Raw genomic sequence first — 24,106 nt, forward strand, 5'->3', positions numbered from 1 at the left:
CTAGACATTCATCAGGATTGAACTTAAATTCTACCTTTCCCATGAAAATTTTTCTCTTTTCTGCAAATTACAGAAGTCCCTCCTACAAATGAACTCCTACAATTCATATACTTCCATATTGCCATTTTTTGTTGTTGAAAATTTTGCTAAACTTTGCCACATACCAAATCCCTGTTATTCCAACTACATGGTATAAAATTTGTGGCAAGAAATATGACTTTAGTCTTTTTTTTCAATGTGCACAGCATTATTGTATGCAGAAAGATAGGCACAGAAAGTTAGGTATGGATGGAAGGGAGCATTATAGTGCTGTACTCTGCTTTTTAAAGATAGATAGAAGTATGTGAGGGTTTAGAGGAGTTTTGAACTCTTGAAATGTCTATTTTAAAAGGTAAGTTCTATTTGGACAAAAGGAATTAGAGTTTGAGGACAGAGATCCAGATTACATAAAGAAGACAGGAGGTTTCTTCTTAGAGATTCTTCTCTTGTGGCTCGATTTCCAGAATAGTTAATATACTAATCCAATTGTGTCATATTTTAGAACAGTGAATGGTATATTCTAGATGATGGAGACGGACTGCCTTAAAACTTTGCACACTTGAACACAGTTCATTTCCCAGCCTCTCATTTGCTTCTATCAGGTAGTTCCTTATTTCTTTTGCTCCCCTTTTCTTGTGATTGGAGCAATAGCCTCTAACTTTCCATCAGCAATAAGACTTGGAGATTGCTGCTCCAATCACATGGAAAGTACCAGCAATCTTTTCTCTCTGTAGTCTTCTATTCTTTCCTTCACACATTCATAATGCTGAATCCTCCCCCGGGTAGGATGTTCCAATATGGGGCCTGACTGTTATTCACTCCTATTCCTTTTACACATGAGTGCTCAGCACATATATGGGTTCTACCTCCTGTGATTGATAGGAGGATGGTGGAGTACTACCATTTAGTTTTATTGAGGGATGTGCTGGCTTACCTACATTTCTGTGCTAGACTTTATCTGAGAATATTGTATTGGAATTTGGCATAAAAGTCCAACTAGTAATAACAGAGAACTTACTTTTCTCTTTACTATTATCCTTTGGCTTTATATATCTATAGGGTGGCTCAAAGAGACAGACAAAAGAAGGATTTAAGCTTTTCTTTCTGTGTAGCTAAATCCAATCTGATACTACCCTGATTTCCACCAGAATTTCTAAAAGAATAGGTTTCTCTAGACTCTTTAAGGGGTCATGCTGGGAAATGCAAGTCAATTCTTTGGTCTATAGCTCTGTGTCCCCCTTTATGTGATACAGTGTTTGTAAGAAAAGATCGTTTCTTGACCATTAGATGGAAGGTCATTTGGAACCATAAGCAGTCCAGAAATATCCATGACTAAACCAAATTTGATTTCTTAAGGAACAAACAATGCCCGGCTCCTACACCAAGCATTGCAGTTTAGAGAGCTCAAAGTGAATTGGACTTTGGCATGCCTGTGGCTGGGTAGCGTTTTGGGGACAGATCCTTCAGGACTCCGTGGTGACTTCTGGCCAGAACATACAGTGCATGTGAGCATGTTGGTTTAATTTGTTTGTCTTTTTTTAGGGCATATTTCCTCATGAGAGCTGCTATTTCATAAAGTACAATTAAATGTAAATATTATACTTTCTAATCTTATAATAATTTCCTGATAAATATACCTGATAAACTAGTCTGAAGCATTATATTACAGCCTACTGCCATTGGCTTTCCTGGTCTCAGATTTACTTACCACAACTATATTTAATCACACATTCAGAATAGAAATAACCTGGTCTTGATCCATTCAATAAAAAAAAAAGGTTGGCAAGCTTCTTTTATGAGTAAATGGAAAGGGTTTTGCAAGGCAGTATATATAAAAAAGAAACATTAATCCTAACCCTTCACTCTCTTAAATGGGAATTAAGGTCAACATTCTTAGAGCAGCCAACTGAAGTGGTGCTAAGTTCAGTGAGTCTTTGGTAGGGAAACCAAACAGCTGGCTTTCAACTGGAGAAACAAAACATTTCAAGAGCTGGGTGCTAGAGCTGGTGCTATCTTTCCAAGCCACTTCTCTTTAATTAGGTCATTTCTTTTCAGAGAATACTGAGGGGGCATTAAAAAAAGCATCATGTTCATCTGTTCCATTCTTTATTCCCAATTAAGTTCTAATTCATTATGAGACACAAATAAGTCGGATTTTTTCTGAAAGCCTAGGCTGTTCCCTAGGGAAATGCTAGGCCTTTAGAAATACATGGTAAGTCTTTCAGTCCATCAGAAATCACTGATGCACTAAATATTATATTCAAGACAGTCTCCAGAAAGAAAAGCTTTCAACAAGATGGAACTTATCAGACTCTTTTGTTTGAGGTTCAAGTGATAAATAGTCATTTTTTTTCCAGAGAGAAAAGGCTTTCATGAATAATCCCTCTTAGACTATATCATTTCACTCCTTAAACTGCCATCCCTCCCTTCCAACAAGACAGACACACACACCACAACAGTGTCTGCTAGCCAATTCCCAGAGTGGTCAGTTGTATGGTTTCATGTTCCTGCATAGCTTAAAATCCAACTTCTGTATCTTATGTATTATGTTGTTACTTACAAGTGCATTGGCAAAATGACAGAATTCCTTCAAAAATCATCTATTTTCTTCAGATGTCTCCCAATATGTGATCCAATTCATGAAGATAAATCTATTTCAAACTTGACTAAAAATAGTGCTAAAGTTAATTCCCACTCAAGAGAGTAGGGAATTGAGATACTGAAAAGAACAGTTAGCAAATGGAAAAGGATTTACACTTTGTCAAAGAGGCCATTTTTAGCACCTTATCACAATAACAATAAACTCTTTGTAAATTTAATTCTGACAGTATTGGGATTATCACTTCTTCTATCTGAAATCAACTGTAGCATGTCTTCCCCATTTGTATAAATGTCTCACAAATTTTAGCATGAAAATAAGCTAAATTTTTAATTACTTGTGAGAGTTTACAGAACACTGCATGGTCATTTGGTGGTATTATACACGTGATAAGGATGAGGAAACTGAGGTAGAGAAAGTTAGCATTATACCTCAGTCACCCAAATACCTTGCTAAGCCCATAGTCAAGTTCAAGTATTCTGCTTGGTAGCTGTAGATATGTACATAACATGCAGACCCAGGGGGAAAATGTATCATAGGTGGTGTTGGTGAGCTATTAACCAAGAGGAAACTACCTTTTGTTATGCCTACTCACTGGACAGTAGATGATGGTCATAGATCTGGATTCTAGTTCTTACTATACCACTGAGTCTCTATGAGATCATTCTCTGGGACTTAATGAAAAGGATTTTCAGGAAATGGCTGCCATAATCATTTCCAATCAGTGTGTGTCTTTGATTCTAATTCATAAGTTTGGCCAAATTTGAATTAGATGATAAGTTAAATAAAAGAGTTAACATAAATGAATAGTTTTATTTTCTGCCTTTTATTAGCATGCAGGATAAGAATAGGATGAGCAAATTTGTTTCTATGGTACAACTGTAAATTTAAGGGACCACCAGGAGAGTTGTTGCTTCCTAAATGACCTCACATTTCCCCAAATTGTTTTCTTATAGCTCTTATTACATATATATACATGCTCAAATATTTGAAGTAATTATTATTATTACTATTATTGTTATTTTTTTTTTACCAGGAATTGAACTCAGGGACACTTGACCCTGACCCACATCCCCAGCTCTATTTTTTTTTTTATATAGAGACAGGGTTCCATTGAGTTGCTTAGTGCCTGGCTTTTGCTGAGGCTGGCTTTGAACCCGAGATCTTCCTGCCTCAGCCTCCCAAGCTGCTGGAATTCCAGGTGTGGCACAGAGCCTGGAGGAAATATTTATTTTTATCAGTAATTTCAGCTGGGGATGGTTTTTCATCCAGTGCCTATAGATGCTAACAACTATCACACACAGGATGTCCACCTATACACCTGCACATTCTTCAAACCATTATAGTTGTTTTTTTGCTCTGAGTCAATAATTCTGAAATTAAAATTTTTATTTAAATTTATGAGTAAGAAAATGCATTCCTAATATCATAAAACAACTTAAAAATTTCCTAGTAATTTCAGTTATAATACAGGTGAGATATATGTATTCAATTGTGAAGTCTCCAGTTGATAATGCTCTTTGAGATACAAAAAGTCAGAGTTTAACTGGATAAACAGTCTTTTAGATAATTAAAATAAGAGCAATCAGTTGGAAACCATTCATTTGTGCCCTGTGTGAACTGAGGCAGTGGGAAGTCCCTTTGAGGAAGGAAGGACAAAGCTGGGTCAATGCCAAGGAAGAAGGGCACAGTGAAGTGGAAGGCAGCACCAGAACCCTGGGCACTAGGAGAGAGGGAATTCAAGAAGGATGATGGTGTCCACTTTTGCCAAGTTTCACATTTAATCCACCTGATCCCTGCCATAAGTCACAGAGAGGAATAGGTTTTCAATTTCAACTCTCTTCTTTTTTTTCCTGGTTCAGCTTCAAGTGGAATGTGAGTTTTAAAATATCCACTGATTGGGGAGAACAAGAGTAAAGGAGATGTTGACAGACTAATAGATTGGCTGACATATTATTTTATTGGCTACTTGGGATTAGGAGTCTCAGCAATTCGTAATTCGTGTACTATCATCTAGACTGCACTGTGTCGTTGACTTGAAACCCTAAAAGTAAACTATCAGATTTTGTACACCATTCATGATTTTGTTTTACTTTTTTTCTTTTTTCTTTTCCCCCCTTTTCCTTATATTTTTCCTATCGAGTATTCTGTTACTTGATTGTATTTTTCCTGTTAAAGTTTCTATCCTGTTGTGATAGCATCCTGCAAATTTCAAGCTATAACTATATAAATTATTTGCTGTTGTCTAACAAATTGTGTCAACATTTAGTAGCTTTTTATTATCTCATATACTTTGAGAGATAGGGATCTGAGGATTCCTTCACTGGGTGATTATGTTTCTGGGGCTGCAGCCCATGAAGATCTGACTTCCCCGTTCCATGGAGCATCCATTCCAAGCTTGCTCATCCAGTGTGAGTAAGAGGCTTCATCTCCACTCCATGTGAGTCTTCCTAGGGCTTTTTCCAATGCAGCTACCTCCAAAGTGAGCAATGAGCATGAAAGACATAGAGACAGAAAGAGACATAGAGACAAAGAGACAAAGAGAGGGCATACTGTGTTTTATGCCCTAATATGTAAAGTGACATATCATCTGCACTGCCACCTTCAACTGCTATACATACCAAGTCTAGTGGAATGTAGGAGGAGAGATACCACAAGGATGAGAATTCCATGAAACCAGGATCCTTGGACCATCTTAGAAGTTGATATTGACTTTATTTAGTAATCAACTTGAATCCATTCAATACAAAAATAAACTTTGCGATTAATAACTTAATAACAATGACAACTTACTTTGTTGGGGAAAAAAGACTGAGTCCATATTCTTTAAAAAAAAATGTTAAGCTGGGTGCGGTGGTGCATACCTATAATCCCAATAGCTAGGGGGGATCAGGAGTTCAAAGCCAGTGCCAGCAAAACCGAGGCAGTAAGCAACTCAGTGAGACCTGTCTCTAAATAAAATATAAAATAAGGCTAGGGATGTGGCTCAGTGGTTGAGTGCCCCTGAGTTCAATCCCTGGTACCCCTCCCCCCCACAAAAAATACATTGAGCATTTTGAGTTTATAGTTACTTGCATATGATAATCTTTAAAAGACATGCAAACTCTTTTAGGTTCTGCCCAGAGAAATAGCTTTTGTGCTAATCTAGTAAGGAGTCTGTCTTGTTTGCCATGAAATATCAACTTTTTACTTTTTGGCAACCAAACAAGTATAATTCTGGAGAATTGGAGAGAGTGATATACAGTCCCTGCTCTCCTATTTCCTGGCTGCACAACCAGAGCTAAATTTTAATGTCAGATGCTTCATTTATAAAGTAGACATTGTAGCTCCCATTTCTGATGTTGTTTGAGGACTCAAGTGACACAATGAGCAAACTATTTAGCACATTGTCAGGCACTTAGTGAGAACATAATAAACAGTAGTCATGAACATAAGCTTCTAATCCAGTGTGTTTAAGCAGAACATTATGATCATTAGTAAATTAGAAAATAAGAAATGCATTGAGTCAAGCCTTCTTCCACAAGTGAAATAAAATCAAATAGTGTAGTCCCTATGAGGTTCAGAGATCTGAATTTTAGGCTTCATTGGATCACTGCAATAAGACTGTTTCATGAAACCTTTCTTATTTGTGTATACACGGATACCCATGTGCATGTGTGTGTTGTCCTTGTCCCCATTTTAATTAGGCTTCTGACTGTGCTTCACAGACAAAAGATGAGACAGTCTTTAACTCCACTTTATTATATGGATGTTTTCTCCTCAGGAGAACTAAACGTATTCTGTTCTAGTGTCTCTGAGCGTTTTGGAAGTAGGAATATTTTAATTTCTCTTTGTTAGAGAATCCCTTCCAGTTTAGAATCCTATTTAAAAATGAAATCCTAATGCTCACAGAGCCTTGACCTTTCCATGTCACGCTATTAGTTGCGCCCCAGGCAAGGACATGGCTCATTGCTTGGTGCCTAATAGCCTCTGGTTGCAGAAGCATTGATGGTGAGAGTCACAGGAAACTCAGAAGTCTCAAGGGACTTTATTCATTTGGAGTATTTTTTTGTATAGAGCAAGCAGCTACAAGGATGTCTTTGGTTGTGTGATTAAATAAAGAAGTGCTAAGCCCCTGAGGTTTAAGAAATTCTAAACATTGATCTATGTTAGCAGAAGCACTGCTTCTCATGGAGAAGGGAAGCACTGGAGGCTGTTCAGATTGGCCAATTTTATGGTAGTGAACCACACAAATAAATGCTCTTTTATGATGTCAGTGTCATATTTGCATTGTCTTCCCTTGGTGTTGGTTGTTATTATCAGTGACTTGAAATGTTTCAGTTTTAATTTATCAGTCTATTTAAAAAATTATTGGCAGGGTGGGGAATCCCCAAAGCAAAATACCTTAAGCATTTGCAATATTGTTCTTTTCTGGGCCTCTGTAAATCGAACGAAAGTGATGAATATTGTTACCCTTCATCTATTTTAAATCAGATGTTTAGATAATTGAGTTAAACAAGATGTTTAAAATATTAAAGGAAAAGACTCTCCCTCTCTCTTTTATCCCCTCCTGCAATCTTTCTCCAATTTCTATTCTTAACCCCAGACTCTACGCAACTCACAATAATTCTGTGAAGGACATCTGAGAATTTTATTTACTTTAGTCCTTACTTTTATTCATTACTGGCCTAGCAAGTCAGAGTCTAATCATCTTTGAAATCATAATTACAGATATTTCTGTTTAAAGTTGCTCAAGAAAAGAGTTCCCTCTGAAGGTTCAAAAGAATTAGTACTTGTTGCATAAAAGAGCTTTCTTTCTTTATTCCCACTGGTCATAAGTCTGAAGAAATTTATATATATTCACTCTATATATACTACATATATGTGTATGTATATATATATTCTCTCTATATGTATCTTATATTATTATATATATCTCACATATATGTAATAAATGGCTTTCTGAAAATTATATTAAAATCCAGTAAAATAGTGTTATGGTTTAGATATGAAGTATCTCCCCAAAGCTGGGGGATTGTCATGTATGAAACAATGCAAGAATTTTCAGAGGCAAATGATGAGATTATAAGAGGTATAAATTAATCAGTGCATTAGTCCACTGATATGGATTAACTGAGTGGTAACTGTAGGCAGGTAGAGAGTGGCAGAAAGGAGGTCACTAGGGTTTATATTTTGCCCTTGGTAAATGGAGCTGTCTGTCTCTGCTTCCTGGCTATTATGTCTTGAGCTCTTTCTTCTGCCATTCCTTTCCACCATGATGTTCTGCCTCATCTTGGGCCCAGAGCTATGGAGTTGGCTGACCATGACTGAATCTCTGAAATTGTGAGCTAAAATAAACTTTCCTTCTTTAAATGGCTCTTGTCAGATCTTTTGGTCACAGTGATGAAAAAAAGTCAAACAAACATCATCTCTTTCCATGTGATACTATACTAAAGCTTATAAATATCCTGAAGTAGCATTAAAGGGAAAGACACCTATACTTCTTTAATAATGAAAATTTTCAAAACTTTTTAGCATTGAACAGGCAGCTGATCATGTTGACACTCAACTGTAATCCTAGCAACTTGGAAATCTGAGGCAGGAAGATGACAAGTTTGAGGCCATCTCAAACATCTCAGCAAATTATCAAGACCTTTTCTCAAAATAAAAAATAAAAAGGACTAGGATGTAGCTCAGTGGTAGAATGCCCCTCACTCCCCAGTACCAAAAAAAATTTTTTTTTGAGCACGTAATATCATACAGGGATCTCCACTATGATGTAGTAAATCCTTTATATTTATATGGCTATGGTTTATGACATAGTTTCATTCTAACTTGACAAAACTGCTTTGACAGAGATATAATTATCTTTACAGATGAGGAAACCTATGCTCAGAATGATTAAGGGACTTTTTGTAGTCACCATTTTAAGAAGTGTTAGGAAGCTGGGCTTTTCAAAATGAATCCCTTATTAATGTTTTTCAAATTCCCATACCATCTTTTGATCCATTCCTACTGAGTAAGTTTAAAGCTATTTCTTTCCATTAGAACTTGTTACCTTATTTGTCAATGGCAGTGTAGTCATGGCTTTTCTTGTTGAATCCTCAAACCATACTATGACATAAGTGCCTTATGTTTCCCTTTTTCTAGATTCAGAAGCTGAGGTGCAGAGGAGAAAAGAAACTGTCTCAGAATCACAGTTATATCAGTTGCTAGCCTAGAGCTGTCAGAGCCCAAAGCTTACTCTTCTGCTCATACACCGCTCCTCATAGGCCGCTTCTCGCATAGCTGTAAATGTGGAGTTGGCAAAAGGAACGATCTGAGAGTTAATATTAACTGTTGAAGCAGTCAGAACAGGGCATTCACACTTCTTATAGATGCCCAAACTGCTTCTCCTTCCTAACCACAGCAAAGTGTAAGTATCTGACACAGCCTGCCAGGTATTCAGACACACATTATTATTATTATTATTTTTGATCTTTACATCAAACTTCTGAGATGGTTAGGGCAGGTATAATTGGAATGGTGATTTTCCTGATGAGAAATATTGATCTCACCGTTATAAAAAGCCTTAAAGTTCACATGAGTGATAAGTGAAAAAAAAAAAAAAAAAAAAAAAAAACAACGATCACTGGGATCCCCTGATGACATGCTCTGGGATCTCTCCCCAACACCATGCTAAAGATAGCCCTGCAAGCTGCAGGATGCCACCTGCCTGTGAGAGTTCTCCAAGGCCTGTTCCTCACTTGGGAAGAAATCAGGAGACCATCAAGATTCTTGACTTTTGATGTGAGAAACTCTTGCAACTGGGCTGATAGGCATGGTGCGTATTAACTCCATCATGGGTAAGATGTTCTGCTGTGAGTCCCATTTAACTGTGTGTCATCAGGGAAATTATTTATTTGATCCTCCATTTTTCTCAGATTATAAAGTTGTGGGAGGTGTGAAAAAAAAAAACAGTGTCTGATTTTCTTGATATAATGATGGTTTTCCAGCAAACTTCCCAGACTTTTATATTTAACACATCTCATGCTGAGATGAGAACCCTTGGTTTCAAGTAGTCAATAGTCAAGGCCTCAGTGACTTCCAAGGATCTATAATGTTTAGGTCCATGGATTTCTGAACATCATGAAAATGATATATTTTCAATATAAAAGAAGTTCCTGATGAAGCTGTCAGTGCTGAGAGCACCCAGTTCTGTGTGAGAAGGCCGAAGGACTGAAATGAGGCCAGTGAAGAACAGAATTCCCCCAAATTATGTTTGTGCTTGGTCATGCTGAAGGAGAACACTGCCTAACTGACTTCTTCTCTATGAGTGTGTGGAATAAAAGTGTTGTGGATTTCACGAGTTTGGGCGTATGTTTCAACATTTTGTACAGGATATCTCTGTGCCAATGTACCACCTCATAATGATCCTATCTGTGCATGTACTTGTCTTTTTCAGAAGTCCAGAACTAGGCTAGAAGTGTATGTCTTGCATCTTTATATCTCCACACCACCAGGCCTGCTGACATGGAACCTGTACAAAAGTTTCTTAGTGTATGTGCATTGAACTGTGTTTATCTCATGTAAGAAAATAACATACATGCTACATATATACACATGTATACTCATATATACACATGTATACTATAGATATACACATATATCAGAGAATCTTGATTATATATAAAGTATGATTGTATATATACATATATATGTATAATACATCTATATATATATATATATAATCTTCAAATTTCTGTAAGTATATTCCTCTATAAATACAATTTGCTATTAACAACTCAAAACTTTCAACCAAAAATTATTTTATTTTAGCAGTTTGAATTCAGATATGATTTAGTATGCATTAATTTACTAAGCGAAATATTATTTCTAAAGAACAAAGCTTATTTAAATAGAATTGATTCCGTTTTGTTGGTTAAGTATTAAAAATCAGCTTCTTAGAAACCATTAGCTAAGAATAAGTTTTATATTGATATAAGTGAATATATGAAGATCAGACATTTTAATTTAACATTTATGTTTATTTGAAAGGGTGATGGTGTAATGAACAGAAGAACAAGAATGATACTAATCCCTCTGACTAATGAAGATGTTTTCCTTCTTCTGATTGAACAAATGAAAGAAAACACTAATGCTTTTCAACAAGGGTAATTAATGTGCCCATAAATAGCATATTGCTATGGTGGTGAGGAAAGAACAAGTCAGCTTGTCATATAAAATAATTACATTACATATTTATGCTGGGTTAGGAGGGTCTCTAAGGTCCCAGTGTACACTGATCTAATCATTCTTTCAGTATTCCTAAGCATGAGAGAGAAATAAATTTTTCATTGCATTTAGGAATGAAAAACCAGTATATTGAAGTCTTTTTAAAACAAAACAACAACAACAACAAAAAAACCAGATGCTGATAATCAACTATTAGGTGTCTTTATTTCTTGTCCCCAACTGGTCACAAGAAGATGCCTTTAGGATCCTGACAACATGGCAAAGCCCTGTCTTAAAGGGGGTGGAGAGAAGAGGAGAGAAGAAGGAAGGAGGGAAAGAAAGAAGGAAAGGAGGGGGGAGGGAGAGAGGGAAGGAAGGAGAGAAGGAAGGAAATAAGGAATATAAGAAAAACAAAAAGTAGTGCTAGCTCAAGGAAACATGCCAGTGGACACATTGGGGCAGGAAAGGGCCTATTTGTGATCTTTGCATTAACCAAGAAGCTAGGGCCAATTGAAGTGAAAAGAGAATGACAGGGACTTCAGAGAGACTTGAGTTGGAACACTAACTCCGAGGTTTGGGTTCCATGCCTTTCACCCCAGGACTTGACTTCTCAGAACTTCTGCCTTCTCCTCCTTCTCATATGGTAACCACACCTACTACACACGTTCCACATCTAAAACCTTAGTTCATTGACTGACCCACAGGAAGGGTTCAGTAAACAATGGCAGCTTCCCCTTTGGTAGACACCACCTGTAGTTGATTCTGCTATTTTTTTTTTTTTTTTTTTTACTTCCATGAAGTCCAGGTATTGCAGTGGGGGATGTTGAAGGGTGGCAGGAGAGGAGGGAAACTTCTGGGTCAGTGGGGATACATCTAGGGACAATAGCAACCATTTTCTGGAATTGTTCTGCCTAGGCCCACCCCTAAACTCTGCCAGATGTTCATAACTTTCCCACCACGAATGAATGCACTCTAAGCACATTTCTTTCTCTTATTCTTTTTTTAATAAAAAAAATTAAATTCTCACTTTCTTTCAGTGGAAAATGCCAAACCATTTCAAGGAGAAAATATAATTCACCTGCACTTCCATCAGCCAGAGATAGGCACTGTTCACAATTCAGTGTTTCTTATTCCATGGCATATAAATGTGGGTCTGTATACACTTACCATAATTGAGAACATACTAAATATATCATGTTGGATACTGCTTATTATGTTGAGCAGAAGGGTTTTTTTAAGCCGTGCAAAACTGGCATTTTTTAGTCATTTTGTACCTTAAAATCTGGACTACAGAGTCTTTTCAATGGAAGGCTGCCTATAGAAGTTGGGAGGGCTATCTTTGTAACTGTGGTCTTGGTTATTTTAAACTCTTAGTGTAGTAATTTATGTTTGAGAAGAACTATAGAATCAATTTTTAGTTCTGGTAACTTGTTTCCTTTTCTTTCTCAACCCCCTAATTGCTCTCTCTGGGAAATAGCTATTTGCCAAAAATAAAAAATTATTCATTTGAATTCTTGAGATACAGCCTTTAAATGTGGGGAGATTCATCACACAGCTTTCTTTCAGCTCCTTAGTGAAGAAACCCCCGGGGTTTTGTGAGAATCTGAGAAATAATCGGTTTCTTCTTGCATCTGAGCTAGAACTTAGGATAGCAAGAGTCTGATAGACTTTGTACTCTTCTCCAGAGAAAGGCAGGACTTAGAGCACAACAATATTTTATGAGTTTTTAGACTTCCTAAACCTAACTTGTGAGATTCAGAATAAAGCCACACTGCTAATGTGTTTAAATCTCAAAAATATAATATCAGTTTAAAATAACAGAGCTGAAGCCATGTCATAAGGTAATGTTTTTGTAAATGTCAAAACACACTAAGATAGAATGGCATACCATTGAGGGTATATACCTACCCAAAGCACATGTGTCAAAGTGTGACGTCTGTTCCATGTATATGGTAGCACCATAGCATGTATTATTAATTTTATGTGATTTTAAAATTGTTTCTAAGAATCCAGGATTTAGATGTCACAATGAATTAAAACAATCATATTTTAGTTAATGAAGAATGTAAGGTTTTTCAATTGCTCACAACTTGTTGAGGATGGGAACTAAATCAGGAAGAATTCTGGGAGATGACCTACCACTCCCAAACTAGTTTAATGAGTCTTTAAAACTGACTTTTATAAAAATCATAAAATTTTCTAGAGTGATAGTACTCTGGCAGCACATGGAGTAATGGGAGCAGGAGTTTGCAGTTGCTCATGCTTGGCTTTAATCTTCTGTGGTATGTAGTTAACTTTCAGAGAGACTAATTCATGACAATGGTAATTTGCACTCCTGTCCAATAGCATGTGAGGTGTAACAAGTATCACCAGGACACCAGGAGCTCATGGTGGAAGAAGAAACAATGCCCACTGTTTAAAGCACTGTGAGCAAAGTGATTTTGTCTCATTAGGGATTTTGTCTCATTTATGAGATGTGAGCAATCATGATCCCTTTCTTAAGCTTTGAATGACTATTTCCTTCCTAGTAATTCTGCCAAGGGTAATTTAAGTAAGAACTACTCAAGAATATTGTTCAGGAAAAATTCACTGGACCTCACACATAATGCATTGAATGTTTATCATACAATTACACTGATAGTTTTATGCCTGTACATATTGTACATTCTACTGAGTAATCCCACATTGTAAGAGAAAGAGCATGCATGCACACACACACACACACACACACACACACACACACACACACACACTTTTTTCCATTTGTTTTGTGTGCTTAAGCAGAAGAAATAAAATTCGAATTTGCATAAACCTAAGAGATATTGTAGAAGAGAAAGATGATAAATAGAGCTTTAATTCAAGAAAAGAAGAAGCATGAAGGGCAAGGAAACAGCCCTAAAGTCAGCATGATAAATGGAGATTTTTTAGAATAATATTGGATTTTAAGTGCTGATGTCTTGCAAGTTCAAGGAAGGCATGGTAACAATTTCATGTGAAATACCAGGTTAAACTGATGGAAATGTTTTACCTAATAATGATATTACTGAAAAATCTACAAATCCCTTAATTATTAAGGCTTTTGAAATTCTTATATTAAGTATCTTACTTCATCTGCTGAGTATTTGAATTTCACAATCCGTCCTGCAGTATTTTATTTAATACAGAAGGTTTCCTTTAAAAGCTCGCCATCATATGCTATTTGTTTGCATCATTGTCATTTGCTATTGGAGGGAAAAATGTAGTTTGCAGAAGATGCTTCTTAGACAAATTATTCCACAGAGAGTCTCTTCTATCCCATGGATCCCCACAACCTACTGTCTGCTAGGGTGGTCTATAGTTCAAATGTCAGAACTTTTTTTAAGTGAATCAGAATATATTTTGAGTGGCATGCACCAGGTTAAGTTTCATAAGCAAGATAAGCAAGAAGCTGAAAAGTTTTAAATGAGAGGCAGGCATCATTACAATGTTCTGTTTGAAAGAATATCTTGTTTGGTTTTAAAAGATCACTTTTATTGTTATAAAAACAGTGTCCATCAAGTTGCTTTGTGATTCTTCCATTTTTCTGTCATCAAAATTTAAAGTTGGAATTTGGGAATAAGATTTCTAGGTTGTTAGGCAGAATACTGGAGCTTCCCATGATATTTAAGTAGGCAGTTTCTACGGTAATTAAATATTATTGTATCTAGTTGTTCAAGAAAACTGTTCAGAAAAAATGAGGATTTTTAATAAACTGCAATGAAATCAAGAGATCCACAAAATATGGATGTGTCACCTGGCCCTCCTCCTAGGTTGGGAATCTGGAGTTGTCACACATATATTCATATGTAGGTATGGGGTACATATGCATGCATATATGCATGTATATATGCATAAACAGTGTGCAAGCTTATATATATTATTAAACAAGTGAACTTATGCTTGGTATGTTTAGAAATACAGTAAAGTGCACAGAAATTATTTTCTTGAACCTTGTACGTGGATCTCATATTAAGACTCCAACATCATGCCCTTGCCCTCTGTGTGTGGTCTCAGTGATATGCCCTTGTTTCTGACTTATCTTTTGATTTCCTGAGAAATACATTCCAGGAGGGCACAACCATCTTGTCCAAGCTAGTGTAGTTCCTTGTGTCCTTTTTTGTTGTTCTTTCTTACCACCACCCCCCAAGTTTCCCAGGCCTAAATTTTTTGATATTAAGGGAGACATAAGAAATGTTTGCCCTCTTTTCCATACACATCTGGGACTGCCTCTGGGAAGACTTCCTTGAGTCCTTTATTTAGAGGGTGATTCCTTCTTTTATCCTATCCCATCCGGCAGGATAGACATCTGGACCTTCAGTCCAAATGCAAGATGCTTACGTTATAAATAGTTTTGACAAACGGTTGAGTTTTACTCATTCTTTTGATTTTTCTGTATGGCGCAGTGATTACTACACAGTTAATTTTGCACATTTTCCCTGAATTTCACTTAATTTCAATAATTTCTCTACATTGAGACGATTGAGAAGAGAAATGGAGAAGATCACAGTAAGACAATGACATTAGATGATCCAAAATGTGAGGATACTTGATTTAGGCCTCGGTGCTTTTGTATCATTTATATAGTCTCATTGCCATTCAAGAGGGGATTGGTAATAATTGCTATTATGATATTTCTTATTTACAAAATCAATTGGAGATTATTGGTATTTTCATGTAAAAATGCACTACTTTATGCATTAGTTTATTTATCTAGTTTGTATTGAGGACCCACTATGTGCCAGGCAGTGATAGTGAAGTAGGACAGACCAGGCTCCACACTGAGGAATAGCAAGTAGTAGGTTTACTGGCTGCAGTCAGGTTCAAAAGGGGGGCTTTTCCCCTCTATCAAATCACCCCTCTGAACCCCGAGTTCAGAAAGCTTTAGAACTTTACACCCAGTGTGTAATGGGAGGGGCTTAGAGGCTCACAGTCTGTAGAAGTTCACATAAAAGCAGCTTTTTCCTGAGCAGTGGAACCTGGTTCTGGATACAAAATCAAGGGCCAGGACATGGAGAGTTCTCCTCCTCTTCCCTCCTGCCTGCTTGCTCCACAGGATCTGGAATGCAAAGGCCTCTGTGGAGGCCTCAGGTGAGTATTTCTTATTGCATCCTGCCTCTGCAGTACACCTCAGGCCTGTAAACCCTGTTGCAGAAGTTCTTGTTGATAGTCTAAGAACAGTTATGGTAGGGGATCTCTGGAGAAGCTTAATTAGATTTTCTGTGGAAGAGGGGCTGCTAAGTTGAATGGACAGTGTTCACCCTAAAGGAACTAATGGTGGATTGAAGTGATAGGCAATGTGGTTATAAAAGAAGAAAAAAAAATAAAAGAGGCACAGGATGTTCTAGAATACAGAGGAAAAACATTGCAGAGAGAGGATTCATAAAAGGCTTCTGACAGGAGGAAGCTTGAACTGAGTTTTTAAAAATAGAAATTAGCCCCAGAAAAGGGAGAATAAGGTGGGCAAGAAACATTTTCATCAGAGCAAAGTCATGTACAAAATGAGTATTGAGCAAAATAAAGTAATTCGTGTTTGGCTAAATACAAATAACTTGGGAATTTGGTGTTTCTAGAGCACGGAGTATGTGTAGGGACAGAGAAGCAGAGTACAGGTTGCCAAGAATCTTCTATGCTAATTAAGGGGTTGTGTCTTGAAGCACAGGTAGTGGAAACCACTGGAAAAGTTTTAAAAATGGTAAAGAAGGCCAAGTTTGTATTTTAGATAGATCCCTCTAGCTAGGTTATGGATGAGGGGTTGGAGGGAGCAAGGCAGGAGTCAGGAGACCAGTTATGGGGCCATTAACAAATCCAGAAAGAAAAGTTATGAGTCTGACCTTAGTCATTGACTGTGAGGATGAAAGAATATGGTTGAAAGAGGCGGAAAGGCAGAGGAAGAGACCGAGGCAAACGTCAAGAAGTAGAAGCGACCCAATCTGGTGTTGATTGGATGCAGGAAAGGAAGGAGAAGAATTGTCAAGATGACTCCCCGTGACTTGGATGAATGTATAGGTGGCAGTGGTGATATTCATGGAGAAAAGAAACATGGAAAGAAGACTGAAGAAAGATGAAGAATATATTTTTGACAGAATGGTGCCTGGGAATGAGCGATTCACAGATACTAGCTCTTTATCTTAAAACAGATGTGCCTGCTTTAGAGACTTGAGCCAGGACTTTTTCTATTGTGTTTTTGGTATCAATGTTTCCTTACTGCCATTAAGGATATGTATGTTATATACGTTCATATTTCAATTTTCTATAAAAACTTAAGATTTAAATCTTATAGCCTATATTACTCAATAAAGGAAGTTTCAAATCAAGGAATTTGAAAGCTTCAAGACTTCTTAGAAATAATCTAACCCAGTCTCTTTCATTTCATGGATGAAGACCTTCGACCAACCTTATGTAAATGATTTACTCAAGTTCATGGTGTAAATCTATGATTATTCCTGCATTATCTATTTCCTGAATCCTGGCTGAATGTACTTTTCCTATATCATTCACCTTTAAAATTATGCAAAGAGAAAAATTGAACAGAAAGAAATGTTCTTAAGAGTTCCATGATGGTTATACTTTCCTGGTGTGAGAAGGTGGATATAGAAGAGAGATGCCAGGCTAGTAAAATATGTTTTGGCACTGGCAACCTTTCATTTGTTTATACAAAGAGAGAATGACTTTTCTGGGTCTTCGCCCAGCTCTAGGGCACTGCGTATGACTCTGGCAACTTTCAACAGCCACAAAAATGTCATCTTGAAAGAGTCATGGCCAAGAAAAATGATTGCAAGGGCGTTTGTTCATCTAGGAAATTCTGGGATGCCCTTCACAGTTTCTCCTTGTGCTTCAGTAGAGGTGTTGTTGGGACACATATGTAGGTGATAAAACAAATGTCTGCTCACATTTTTAACATCAGAATTGTGAGTGTTTCCCTATTCAGCAGAGAGAAGAATATGGAAAGAAATATAGACAGTTGGAGATACACTCCATCACATTCACCTACTCTAGTAAGATGATCCATCCATCGGTGCACAGCTATTTCCTAGTAAACTCAAAATGTCTTGATCTTGTAGTATCTGGCACCAGGTTCTGGTCACAGTGTGCATTTCTCACATGCATGCCTAGATTGCACTGAGCCTACGTGGGGTGTAGAAAGCCTGGAATAACTTTGGAGTTTGGTCATGCTTTTTGCCACTTGTTGGAGTGATGCATATAAAAAAAAGAATGAAATCAAGGGGTTTCTGAAACTCAATGACTGAGGGGCAGCTAGAGGCATTAATGCTAGTAAGCAGAGTCCAGAGAGGGAAATCTGGGTCCCTAAAACTGATGAAGCATGAACTGGTATTGTGAAAGGGGATCTCCAAATCAGGAGCCAGTAGAAATTAAGCAAGTAGCAGGAACCAGGGAATTGGATAAGAAATGCAAGGCTGGCCAACAGTATTGGCAGCTTTCCGTTGGCTCAGCCTGCTGCTGTGAGTCTGAGTTTCCACACTCTGAGTGGTCACAGCCTGGCATCTGGCATTAATTAGCTGTTTCACCTTGCTTTCTATAACCTCTCTGAACCTCAATCACTATGTCTATAAAATGAAATTCTTGGCATTTATAACTTTGAATGTCTCTTTTAGCTCTCTCTCTCCTACTAATGGCTTCAGGTACCAAAAAGAGAAATGAGATCCATTTCATGGACACCAGCACTGAAACAGTTTCAAATGTTAGCTAACTAGATCTATTGTCTAAAAAGACACTTGTACTTTTCCAGTGGGTAAAAGAAACAGTATATTGGAGATCTAAGAATAGAAATTCCTGCAAATAATGTACTTGGCCTCAGCCATCTCTTTTTATAAGGTCATAAACCCAGGTAGAGTTGCATTTTCAATATTAGTACTGATTTATGAAACAATGATATTAGACAAAACCATCAACATGTAAGACATTTTTTGCATTGTTTTACCTTTTTATTGTTTTTCCATATTTAACCTTTTACTTTATTTCATGCTGATTTTGCCATACCTGAGTAATACCACATGTACCAGCATTCAGTGAGGGTCCACTTAATCTATGACATATTTTAAGCCAACAATGCCTTTGTCAATTTTTATAGGGTTTAAAATGTTATTTTGTTAAGAATTACATGGAGAAATTATATTCTTTGTGCATTCAGACATGCTCTGATTTGAGAGATTCCTTGAAGTATTCTCTTGGAGTGAAATGACAGAGAATGTATTTCACCTGCAGGCCATGTCATAGTCTGACATAGTCTGATCTATGAACATGAAACACAAAGGATTTTGAGACCCTAGTAAGAGAGCTCCCCCAAACTCTTTTTTGTTATTCTCTAGTAGTCATTCAGTAAAAGACAAGAGACAAGTGATTTAGGAGGGAATTACAAATGATTGATAATCTTGATTTCTTAAAAACTCTTTTTTCTATTTTATAATATTGCTTGTCACATAGTTACTGGGATATTTGCTTTCTCACTACCTAAAACATTTTTCAGGATATTATGTCATCCATCACTGTACAAATGTCTAAACAACTTAAACATTATCTTTGAAACAATTTCACCTTGTTGTTTCTATCACTTTCACTTTTCATATTCTATCTGAATACTGTCTGCTGTCAGAATCAGCCTGTAATATTGGTGGCAGTTTGCTGGTATTTTACCGGTGATTTTCTTTTTTGGATGAAGTACAACTTGCTCAGCAATCTGGCCTCTTTCAAAGCACATACCAGCTCCGCCACCCACTTGCTGTGGGATCTTAGACAATTGACTTACCTTCTCTGAGTCTCCATTTCCATATTAGTGAAATGAAGAAATTAATATTTACAGCACCTAGATTGTTGTAAAGATTCAACAAACTACATATTTGCAAGTCCTGGTACCCATTTAGCCTTAGTAGAGGCTTAGTGTGTCCTCACTCCTTTGTTATATTTTGTGCTGTTTATAAGAAACAAATAAACTTAATTTGCTAAGAAAAATGTCCTCTTAAGACAACTTAAAAAAAAAAAAGGACTGTTTGTATTAATAGTGCAGCAGAGTGAACTCTCCACATGCCTGGGCCTGGGCCCTTCATCTGACCTCGCATCCACCTGTGTAGCGCAGAAGAGTGAAGGTGATCACTTTCTGACATTGCCTGTTTCTCTCAAAGGAATAAGTAGATGAATTCTCAAGAGCTGACTACAAATTAAATCACCCAATTATTCAGCTAACGCACCAGTCAGCCAGTCCAACAACAGAGCAGGAACCACGTCCTGAGACTGACTGATCTCCAGTCACATAAGATCTCTGATTCTTGAACTATAATGGACTCAGTACTCCCTTTGTAGAGCTGGTGGGAACATCAAGTCAGATTATGTGTAGGAAAGCTCTCTGCAAACAGCCAGTCACTTCACAGAGGTGATACTACTTCCTTTCTTAAAAATCATCATTTCATCTCATTTAAAACCACATGCTACATCTCCTTCTGAGTCCTTAGCCAATACCTTATAAAACTCTGGAGTGAGACACTGAGCAGAGCAATATTGTCAAAAAATTTTATGATTCAGCTTCAAAGCCTCCCACTTTCTAACTCCTCAGCTCTTGTGGTCATCATTGTCTAAGCTTAAAATACACCTATTAGATGTTTGAGGTACCGTATTTTCAGCAAGCATATTTTTTAAACCACTAGGGAATACACAAATACAATCAAATTTGTTACAAATCTTTCCTGGACCTGGCTGGTATGGTTCGTCAAGTTGGGTTTCACAGTTATACATCTACAGAGGAATGTCTAGAGATAAGATGAAAGCAACCCTCCTTATTAATCACACATTGTATATTTGACTTCTGCCTCCCCGCTCAGCCTTTAAATCAACTACATCTGGTTCTTGCTACTTAAGTGTGCCATTACCTTTTGCATTAAAAGGCAGGTACTCCCAGAGAAAGCAGCCCCATTTGATTAAAAAATAATTAACTAGAGTTATATTCATGGCAGCTTCAATGAGAATTTTAGGATTGGTTGGAGACCTACTTTATTTCCACAACAGGGTCAGCAGAACTGGGAAGCTCTTTGTGATTTGAACAATGTGTACATGAAACAGCTATTTTCTTTGCTTATTTTAACTTTTATAGTTATAAAGAAAAGCACAGTGGTACTGAATGGTCAACAGCTGACAGGTCACAAGGACTGAAAAGCAACTGTTGCTTGCTGTAGTCACCTTATGCCAGAGGGTGTCCTCTGGGAAGCTGGAGACTTATGATTGTTTTTATACCCAGAACATGTTGACCTCTGGCAACTGACTCCTGCTAACTGACTGCATAAAAAATTGATGTATAATTGTCAAGTAAATTATGTATTGGAGCTCACTGATTAGCATATTCTTTCTCAGGAGGGAAATCTGCATAAAAATCAAATTATAATTTTGAAATTTTATTTTCAGCAGGAAATCTGACACATTACTGTTAAGTCTGATGGTCTAAATAAGTGCTAAAGAAGTTTTATCCTTTTGTGAACAAAACAGGAAGGTTGTACTAGGATGTAAATTGAACATTGTTGTCTTCATTGAGAAAACCTTGTTTATATATATGGATCAGGTGAAATGTGCTTAGCAACCCTGCTAATTTACATTCTGGCAAAAAACTACTCATTTCACAAACAGTTCTCTTATAGGAAGTTGTTCTATGATCCACATTTTGAAAACCATTTATCCTTTGGCTGAATCAGAATTATTTTGGAAAGCTGTCCTAAATACATGCTATCCTAGTGTATGCCCTTAAAAACATATAGTATGCGGTAGTACCTCTGAATGCATTCTGAACATCTCACGTGCTCCCCTGTAATTTTAGCAAACACTGAAAGTTAGGAGTTATGTAATAAAAATGCACAATTAGGTGATGCTTGGCTAAGTAGGTCAGTTGTTAAGAAAGTGGGTTTTGAACTTGGGGGTTGAGTTCCTGCTTCTTGTTGAGCAAGTTGTTTAGTGGTTTCTAAGCCTGTTTCATCTGTAAAGCAGCTGTAACATGTGGATATGTGAGGTTAAAATTCACCGTAACATTTTTTATTTATTAAAGGACAGTGCTTAGCTGTCCTGCTGCAGAACAATGTAATTGATCAATGTCTACTGTAAATGGCAGGGTTCATCTTCTCAATGGAAACTTATCTACCATTTCTTAGGATATACATATTTATAAATAGCCCCAAATTCTCTGAATAAGCAAGGAACATACAGTGAATGTCTCGCTGCCTGAGGCTTCTTTTGCTAAGCAGCTATTGAATACAGCAGTCAAAATTCTTTTGGTTTGTTTGTCAGTGTTGAAGACATAAATAAATTTGACTAAAGGAAAAGCAAGACTTGGTGGTTCAGGGGAGATTTATTTTTTAATTTTTTAAAATTTTTTTATTATTAGTTGTCCAAAACATTACAAAGCTCTTGACATATCATATTTCATACATTTGATTCACACGGATTATGAACTCCCATTTTTACCCCATATACAAATTGCAGATTCACATCAGTTACACATCCACTTTTTTACATACTGTCATACTAGTGTATGTTGTATTCTGCTGCCTTTCCTATCCTCTACTATCCCCCTCCCCTCCCCTCCCACCTTCTCTCTCTACCCCATCTACTGTAATTCATTTCTCTCTCTTGTTTTTTTTCCCTTTTCCTCTCACTTCCTCTCATATGTAATTTTGTATAACAATGAAGGTCTCCTTCCTTTACCATGCAGTTTCCTTTCTCTCTCCCTTACCCTCCCCCCTCTCTCGTCCCTGTTTAATGGTGATCTTCTTCTCATGTTCTTTCTCCCTGCTCTGTTCTTAGTTGCTCTCCTTATATCAAAGATGACATTTGGTATTTGTTTTTTAGGGATTGGCTAGCTTCACTTAGCATAATTCAGAGGAGATTTAGATTAGACAATTTACAACTCCATGTCCAAGGGAAGACCTGACTAGAAACATCATGGCTAGATGCAGGTGCTTGAAAGATATCCGATTATCTATATCACACCTGGGTCACTATGTATCACCTATTTCTCATTATTTTTTTTTCTGGATTGTCTTCATTCTTAGGCTTGCTTTAGTTTTTATGGTGGCAAAATTGGGCATCGTCCGGCATCTATGTTACCAGCTATTAACCACAGAGGAAGAGGAAGTTCTTGTGTAAACTAGTTTGACAAAATGCCAGAACCAAGATTTAATGGCCTTGCTTACAATATCTTTCCATTCCTGGACAACCCACACTTCCTAAGTAAGAGTAGAACATTGTGTTTTGCCAGACTTAAATATGTACCCCCTTCTAAAGTTAGAGTGGATCAACTCTACCCAAAGCATCTGCTTTGAAAAAAGAAAAAAATGATAATTTCCCTTAAAGATGTTAAGGGATGTCACTCGGAAAAAGGATACAGGGATGTGGAATCTAAATGATAGATGTTTACTACTCTGACCGACCCTCATTCTTCTACCCTTCCCATGTTGCTTACGTATGTTCATTCAATTGGAATGAAGTCAAGATTTGGTTTAGAGATCTTCCATTTTGTTAAGATAATTTTCAGATATTTCTTCTGATCAATTTTGTATCAGAATATGAGCTTCATACGAAGCTTCCATTTTTGTTAGGTTGGGGCAGGTTCATATTTGATAAATAGAAGTAAGGGAGAGATGATGTTAGAAAGTGAACTGCCAAAATTTCGCAAAGGGGGATATACATTTAGACTGTATTTATTACATGATAATAATGTTACTATGGATTATAAAATAGTGGATGTATTATGGTTCACTAAATCAGTAAAAAATCACGTAGCTGTTAATGATTTGGAACCTGTCTCACTAAGCACGACTTGGCAGAGCTATCGAGTGGTTAAAAGTGTTGGTATGAGTTAAGGACCTCGGCACTCAAGTCCAAGTCTGGCTGTTTTTGTGGTGTGTGGCCTTGGACTTGACTTCTCTGGGATGCAGTTTCCCCATATGTGTAATTTGGTAATAAAATGCAGTCGCCATGCAGTGGTGGGGGAGAGTGAAGTGTACTGACAGGGAGATACAGACTTCTGCATTTTTCAAACCCTGCATGTGCTCAGCTTTATTCTCCCAGGTGCCTAACAAGATCCCTTGTAGTAATTCACTTAATCATTTCTTTGGCCCCTGGGGTACCATTTATTTTACAACTTTAGTGTACTCTTAGATGGCATCATAAAGGAACCAATTTTACCCCAGGCAAGTAGGGCAAATGCTGCTTTATGGGCTATACTTTCAGTGCCTATTTTTGGGCTTGCAAAAGAGCACAGAAAAT

At 37.1% G+C, this 24,106-nt stretch overlaps 1 protein-coding gene across 3 annotated transcripts in view; it reads left to right on the forward strand.

Annotated features, from left to right (window-relative positions):
- The window catches only part of Angpt1 (angiopoietin 1), a 223,852-nt gene that overhangs the window by 102,747 nt on the left and 96,999 nt on the right, over positions 1 to 24,106 (forward strand). The window lies entirely within an intron of this gene.

This window comes from Ictidomys tridecemlineatus, chromosome 7, assembly GCF_052094955.1.
Source record: "Ictidomys tridecemlineatus isolate mIctTri1 chromosome 7, mIctTri1.hap1, whole genome shotgun sequence".
Taxonomy (NCBI): domain Eukaryota; kingdom Metazoa; phylum Chordata; class Mammalia; order Rodentia; family Sciuridae; genus Ictidomys; species Ictidomys tridecemlineatus.